This window comes from Triturus cristatus, chromosome 1_1, assembly GCF_964204655.1.
Source record: "Triturus cristatus chromosome 1_1, aTriCri1.1, whole genome shotgun sequence".
NCBI lineage: Eukaryota > Metazoa > Chordata > Amphibia > Caudata > Salamandridae > Triturus > Triturus cristatus.
This window is the reverse complement of record NC_140579.1, coordinates 1,149,425,056-1,149,433,538: the sequence shown is the minus strand read 5'-3', so window position 1 is coordinate 1,149,433,538 and position 8,483 is coordinate 1,149,425,056.

The window sequence follows — 8,483 nt, the reverse complement described above, 5'->3', positions numbered from 1 at the left end:
CCGCCCCGGGCCCGTCCCGGGGCGCCTAGCTGCGTGCGCATGGCTGTCTGTGGTGGCCCACCGGCTGCCCGCGTGCACGCACACGCACCTCGTGTGCCCTCCTCCGCGGCCGGCTTCCCAGCAAGGGTGAAACCCCTCCAGATGCGATCCGGGGAAAGAGGGCGCACGCTGCCCGGCACGCCAGGCACCTGCTCCGGCAGGGGTCTGGCCTTCCCCGGCTCCCCCCGAACGCTCCGGCGCTTTCTTTCCGACTACAACCTCAGATCAGACGTGGCGACCCGCTGAATTTAAGCATATTACTAAGCGGAGGAAAAGAAACTAACCAGGATTCCCCCAGTAACGGCGAGTGAAGAGGGAAGAGCCCAGCGCCGAATCCCCGCCCGGCGGCGGGTGCGAGAAATGTGGCATACAGAAGACCGACTCCCCGGCGTCGCTCAGGGGGCCAAAGTCCTTCTGATTGAGGCACACCCCACGGACGGTGTTAGGCGGGTAGCGGCCCCGACGCGCCGGGATCGGGTCTTCTCGGAGTCGGGTTGCTTGGGAATGCAGCCCAAAGCGGGTGGTAAACTCCATCTAAGGCTAAATACGGGCGCGAGACCAATAGCCAACAAGTACCATAAGGGAAAGTTGAAAAGAACTTTGAAGAGAGAGTTTAAGAGGGCATGAAACAGTCGAGAGGTAAACGGGCGGGGTCCATGCAGTCCGCCCGGAGGATTCAACACGGCGGGAAGGTCGGTGGCCTGGGAGTTCCGGATCTCCTCTGCGGGACCGGCGCCCGGGCCCTACCCGGCCCCCGCAGGGCGCATTTCCTCCGCGGCGGTGCGCCGCGACCGGCTCCGGGTTGGCTGGGAAGGCTTTGGGGTGGCAGGTGGCCCTTCGCTTCTGGCGGAGGGTGTTACAGCCCCCCTGGCAGCAGCTTCGCCGTGTCCGCGGGGCCGAGGGAGATTCGACCGCCTCCGCGCCCTCCCCCGGGCACCCGTTCCCAGCCGTCCCTCGGGGCATGCCGGGGCAGTTGAAGGGCAGGACGGGCCCCCTGCTCCCGGCACGACTGTCGACTGGGGCGGACTGTTCTCAGTGCGCACCGACCGCGTCACGCCACCGGGCGGGGAGGCCCACGCCAGGCGCCAGGGGTCTGCGGCGATGTCGGTTACCCACCCGACCCATCTTGAAACCCCCGACCAAGGAGTCTAACACGTGTGTGAGTCGGAGGGCCGAGCATAACCCTGTGGCGCAATGAAGGTGAGGGCTGGCGCGTGCCGGCTGAGGTGGGATACCGCCGTGCTTCCAGCGGCGGGCACACCACTGGCCCGTCTTGCCCGCTCTGTCGGGGAGGTGGAGCATTAGTGTGCGTGATAGGACCCAAAAGATGGTGAACTATGCCTGGGCAGGGCGAAGCCAGAGGAAACTCTGGTGGAGGTCCGTAGCGGTCCTGACGTGCAAATCGGTCGTCTGACCTGGGTATAGGGGTGAAAGACTAATCGAACCATCTAGTAGCTGGTTCCCTCCGAAGTTTCCCTCAGGATAGCTGGCGCTCGGAGCCCCCAGTTTTATCTGGTAAAGCGAATGATTAGAGGTCTTGGGGCCGAAACGATCTCGACCAGATGGCCCTGCGGACCGGGCGACCAGATGGCCCTGCGGGCCAGGTGACCAGATGGCCGGCCTACCGGCCGGCCGGGCTTCTTCCAACTTTTGTCCTTCCCCAGAGTTCTGTAAGCCCCTACTTCGTGGGGGCTTAATAGTCGAGAAAAATGGGCTCACCGGGCAGGCTGTCAGGGAGAGGACGTGGCCTGAGCTTAACCCTCCTTGGTTCCAGCCGAGGGTCCGGGTGCTGGGGACAGGGGGTCCACCGGGGACCCGGGGAGGCTCTCCCTGGCCTGGCTAGGGTTCGGAAGCTGGGACCTGGCCTGGGGCTTGTGCTCTGTCCGGCAGGCCCCGGGGTGCAGGAGCCCCCCGTCCTGCAAGCCAGCCGAGGGTCCGGGCACTGGGGAAGGGTGTCCACCGGGGCCCAGGGAGGCTCTCCCCAGCCTGGCTAGGGTTCGGAAGCTGGACCCGGACCCGGGGCTTGTGCTCCGTCCCAGTGTTCCAGGGTGCGGGAGCCCCCCGTCCTGCAAGCCAGCCGAGGGTCCGGGCGCTGGGGAAGGGTGTCCACCGGGGCCCGGGGAGGCTCTCCCCAGCCTGGCTAGGGTTCGGAAGCTGGACCCGGACCCGGGGCTTGTGCTCCGTCCCAGTGTCCCAGGGTGCGGGAGCCCCCCATCCTGCAAGCCAGCCAAGGGTCCGGGCGCTGGGGAAGGGTGTCTACCGGGGCCCGGGGAGGCTCTCCCCAGCCTGGCTAGTGTTCGGAAGCTGGGCCCGGCCCGGGGCTTGTGCTCAATCCCAGTGTCCCAGGGTGCAGGAGCCCCCCGTCCTGCAAGCCAGCCGAGGGTCCGGGCGCTGGGAAAGGGTGTTCACCGGGGCCCAGGGAGGCTCTCCCCGGCCTGGCTAGGGTTCTTAAGCTGGGACCAGGCCCGGGGCTTGTGCTCTGTCCAGCACGCCCCGGGGTGCGGGAGCCCCCCGTCCTGCAAGCCAGCCGAGGGTCCGGGCGCTGGAGACAGGGGTCCACCGGGGCCCAGGGAGGCTCTGCCCGACCTGGCTGCTTTCAGAAGCAGGGACCGGGCCGGTGAGCAGGGGTGGCTGGCTTTATCTGCTACGCTGGCGGAGTGGAGTTTTCTACCCACCCCTAGTGATATCTTTATATTCCCACCCGTATATCAAGGATATTACTTCATGCAACTAAAAAGCATCAAAGTATTGTCAAAGCCAGTAATAGATTGGCTTTAATGTGCTTACACATGAAAACAGCATTTGTTCATGCGTGTGTTTGCTTGCATTAGCATGTTAAGTTCAGACCTATTGATTTTGATGCACACACACACACACACACAGCTACCCATGCAAACAAAACCAATTATATATATACACGTATCTCCGAACTTCCACAGATGTATATGTACATATATACATCTATGCATACATATGTATCCTTTTCTCCCTCCATGCGGCCGTAATTTCACAGTGAAGGTTTGTTGGGTAAAACGGTGACAGTTTACCCATACGAATTGCCCCAGCTCAATTACCTGTCATGCACCGACACACAGAAGCTGCATTAGTTGTATATTTCTTTACAGGTTGGTTTGTAGCAGACAGCCTGTACATATATATTCAACTGATGCAGCTCATGGACTTCGATTCACCAAAATGCCTGGAGTAGCAGAAGTGATGTCACACGCCCTTTGACACCAGATGATCTCGCAGGAAGTGGCATCACAAGACCTTTAACCTTGTGACATCACAGGAAATGCCATCATGAGACTTTTGACACCTCTCCCAATGTAATCACGGGAAGTGACATAACATGACCTTTACCCTGCTGCCATCATTGAAATTAACATATCTGGTCACACAACGCAGTTGGAAAATCTCTAGCAGATACAAATGAAATAATCTGTACACACATATATGTTTTTTTCAAATCCTATTGAAATAGTCCTGCATACAGTGTCAGTATCAAACAATAACTTCAGATACAAGGCTGAAATAATGCAGCATGAGGTAAAAACCTCTTAAATAGTGTACAACAATGGAAAATAAGCCAAATCACCCAATCTTGAATAAATGTGTTGTATACTGGGAAGGTCAATGGGCACAGAATGATCAGCATAAGTGTGATTTGCTATTTGAAATTAGAAAAATTCATGCCCCTTTCCCCACTGCCATGATAATGCCACTAGTGAACCAAGAGCAGGTTATAGTGTCTACCCTAATATTTTACCTAATATGCAGCCTAAGGGCCTGATTTAGATCTTGGCGGACGAGTTATCCCTTTCACCGAAATATAAATCCCATAGGATAAAATAGTATTTATATTTTGGCTGACAGGATATCCGTCACCGTTGTGATGGAGTAACCCGTCCGCCAAGATCTAAATCAGGCCCTAAGTTTTTGTTACAGATGGGGCAATATAAAAGTCTATTACACAAACGGTTGTACAATGCATGCTGAACTTTTCAATTTCGAAGTGCTCTCAATGTGGTGATAAGGGAAAATGAGGCACAGAGAAATAATGTATTGGCTTAGCGTCACACAATTTGGTGAAGTGAGAAAGCCAGGATTGATCCCTGTTTTCCTACTTTAACGGTGTGCAATTTTGCCACTATATGGGTATCTCTTTCTTTCTTCAGTTTTATATCAAAGGTAATGATGTGTCTTTAATTCGTTCTCACATTAAAAGGCTTAAAACTAATTAATGGTAACACTTATATAAAAAATACACAGTGATAAGTAGAGCTGAATGTGGTGGAAACCACGCCAGGCAGATGTTTCTTCATGTGTGCTGTCTTTTGTGCGGTATATTTGGAAAAACAAGGGAACCCAAAAAAGGTAATCAAGGACCTTGGGTAATAGTATTTTAAAGAAACATTGGTCCTTAGAACAGTAAGGGTATTGGAGGGATAAATATAGTCCAGAATCGATACTATATTGGGGGAATGTCCAGCCGGACAAACCCTTTTTAATTCTTCAATGCAATATTCACAAATAAAAGAACATACTTTTTGTGGGACACAGTCCTGTATCCACCAGGGAGAGCTGACAACACATACAAATCAATTACATACAAATAAACAGAGAGGCATTTCAGGCAAGAAGGACAGAGCTTATGTACATTATCCAGTGTTGGAAGCTTTTGTAAAACAACAGATGCACTCTTTTAACACAATGGAGTAATGTGCACGTTGTTTGCTTAGGTCGACGACGTTTCGATCCTGTTGTGAAATACTAGGATCATCTTCAGGACAAATTATATTTCAGGCCTGAGCATAAGAAATTGCCTGTGGAAGTAAAGAAAGAAGAATGATATAAAGGAGGGGAAGGTTAAAGAATAGAAGTGAGCATGCTGGAAGGGAAGCATGCAACTGGTAATAGAGACTCAAGCGTAATCGAGGTGCGTGTTTCCTTGCTAGAGGTAAAACGACCGTCAGGTGGTGAAAAATTGCTCAATGGCGGATTGAAGACACAGTTGTGATTACACTATCAAATGCATGCGGGTGCACAGCGTCCGATGGTTTTTTAGTCAACTACTACCGTGCGAAAGTGTGGGGGAACCGCGACGTGTAGCGATCTATTTCATGCTAGTACAAAGTGCGGGTAGCGCTAGATTTAAAAAAAATATATATAAAGATGATAATGGCGTGTCCAGAGTGGTGGAGCGTGGCGGAGCAGCGTGCGATGACGTAAATGGCTTGGCTCATAGCGTGAAAATAATTAAAGCGAAAGACTAGAGTGACCGCAATTGGTGCTTCAACCTATACACGTAAATCGTTATTAAAATTCAATTGTGGGGTCGACGGAAGTGCAGAGTCTAGGCGGAATGATTACGATGTCGGGTCTAAGTAAAACATCCAACCATGTTCAATAACCGGCGAGGGGGGAGACGTGCGGCGTGCCTGTGAGGGCTGGTGACCGAGGAGCTCTGAATAGTTACGCGCTCACCAATTGAATCCGGTGTGGACTTGTGGTCTTGGAGGAAGGATTACGGGGAGAATGAGATGAAGAAAATTGTATTTAAGCTCGAGGGAGGCTTAATAAGACCTAGAGAATAAGAGTGAAAAAGTTAACCATAGTTCAGGAATTCTCCGGGAGAGGGAGGGGAGGGAAAAGCTTTGGATGCGGGAAGGGAGCGGAAAAGTAATAGTTACCTGTACAATGGACAGGACGATGATTGAGGTCCGAGGGGTGAATAACCACCGGATGGAGGCAGGGTGACAATGCACTAGTGGGAAAGGGGAAGGGGAGAATCAGATAATGCCGGGAGATGGGGCAGGGGGGATAGAGAGCACTGTGAGGGTAGCGCTTACCTCGATGCTGCCTGGGTCCTTCCGAATAGGGAATCTGAGTGACAGGGAGGCAGAGGTGTGCCTGGGTTTTGACACACGAAAGCGCGCGCTGGGGAAGTGCGTGGAACTCCAGCGCCATCTTGGATTGGGCATTAAAAGAAACAGAGAACAGACTAGATAGTGTGAGGGAAAGATCGTCATAAACAAGAAAGAATAGAAAAGTTGGAAAAGGAGCAGTATTCAGTGTGGCACGACAATATTGTGTAAACTGAACATCAATGACCAGGGCACTGAGAAGAGAAAGTACATAGAAATTATTAATTATGTAAAACCAGTAAGTAGAGGAGCCGCTTAATTACTCAAATGCAATGAAAAAGGGAAATAAAAAAAGGCGATACCATTTCAAAGTTGGAAACAGAAACGGAGGTTAGAGGGCAATGCAATACTCAACAATATCTAGGATTGTAATAAATCTTGTGCAATGGAGTGGTACAGTCGTAATTGGTTATAGTTCATGATAAAGCCAGGAGTTACAGTGTGAGCCAACATTTTTGGATGGATAAAAACAGTAAAACAACTGTATGTATAATCAGAGAAGTCACTGATACTGGAGTTAGCTGTGATTAAATGAGATTAGTCCAGTCTTCAATCCGATTGAGACCATCCTTAATACTGTTGGTACGGATGATCATTTTTAACTCCTCTTTGTTCAGGATTTTCGTAATGTCTCCACCTCTTGGTGGCTGCTTGATTGTTTTGATCACTGTCCATTTGAATTCATGTTCTTTATGTCCCATTTCTTTGAAATGTTCGACTAGGGGCGCATTTGGAGTCTGGCACCGGACTCTGATCTTGTGCTGGCCAATGCGCAATTTTACCTTCTGAGTAGTCTGGCCAATATAGATTTTGTTGCAGGGACAAGATATTAGGTAAATCACATTGCTAGTATTGCAATTGGAAAAAGAATTCAGCTTGATAGGAACATTGTTAAATACAAAATTCTTCCCTTCAATGGTTGTACTACACACATTACAGTTTCCACATTTAGCATGGCCAATCAAGGGCTCACGACCCCACAGTTCATCCAAGGTTGACAATGGTCGGGGAGGGGGGAGTGCGGCTCTTACAAGGTGATCCTTGAGATTACGGTTTTTTCGGAAGGCAAAAAGAGGGCGTTCCAGTGATAGGATACCCGCATTGAGCACTGGCCAGTGTTGTAAAATCGATTTTCGAATGGGATTTGAGACAGGACAGAAGGTGGTAACGCACACTAATCGGTTGGTATTAGTTTTCATTTTTGGTGAAAGGAGGGCTTCCCTTGGGCAGTACCACGCTCGTTTCTGGGCATTGCACACGAGTCGTTTGGGGTAACCACGGGCTCTCAGTTTGTCGTTGAGGGTGGACGCTTCTAGGAAATAGTCTTCCTTTGAAAAGCAGTTGCGTCTAATACGCAAAAATTGAGAGTATGGGAGAGAGTCTCTAAGGGCTCTAGGGTGATGACTTTCATATCGAAGTAGCGTGTTCCTTTCGGTGCTTTTCCTGTACAGTCTAGTCAGCAGTTCCCCATTGGAATGGTATATGGTAAGGTCTAGAAAAGGGATATGAGACCTGTGATACGTGTTGGTGAAAGTGAGACCAGAGCAATTGTTGTTCAGCCAATGGGCAAATTGGGATAGTGTGGATTCATCTTGATTCCAGATCAGGAAAATTTCATCTATGTATCGACGCCACAAGATAATGGCAGGAAAAAATGGGTTGGAGTTGGAAAGGATTGTGTTGACTTCGAGGTAATCCATATACAGAATGGCCAGATTGGGGGCGAAAACTGCCCCCATCGATGTACCTTTTACTTGCTGAAAAAATTCATTTTCGAAGCTGAAGAAGTTGCGGGTCAGACAGAGTTCTAACAATTGAACGATAAAGAAGGTAGGGACAATTTGTGCGGTGGCTTGTGGCCTACACAAAGTTGTAATGTACAGTGGTATAATCCAGCCCATAGCCCACAGTTTTTGAACAGGGGGTGCTCTCTTTCCCCTGATGAAAAACCCTTTCAGGGAGATGAGCATCACTCCACCTCTTTCATGCTCTAACATCTGTGCTCTCCTGCCTATTGTGGGAAGGCTAGCAAGGCCTCTCTTGTGCTAAATGCACCGGTGGTTGTGTGTAATAGGAGGAAGGGTGAAGTTCCTTTGTAGGAGGCTCGGGCCTGATTATGATATCGGTCTGACCATTGCAGTGTTGGCGGTCGGACCCACATCTGTTGGCGACTGACTCTGCCAAGATCAGCGATCCCAATGGGGTGGTAATGGTGGTGATGCCAAGACAGGCATCGCCATCAGGATTTGGATATCCCTTTCCGACAGCCTTTTCATGGCGGGAACCCTTCGTCTTCATCTCCGATCAACGACCCACCATCTTTCCTTTCGGAAGCTACTGAAGACCTGGCTATTCCAGAATATGTCTTAGAACCCCTAATACTGTCTGCTTGCTGTCACTAGCGCTGGGATGCCTGCGGGTAGCTATGCACTCAAAAAATGTTAATTATTAATAATAATAATAATAATAATAACACCACCATGAAAAGGTTTCTTGAAAGGGATATTGGAACCCCAA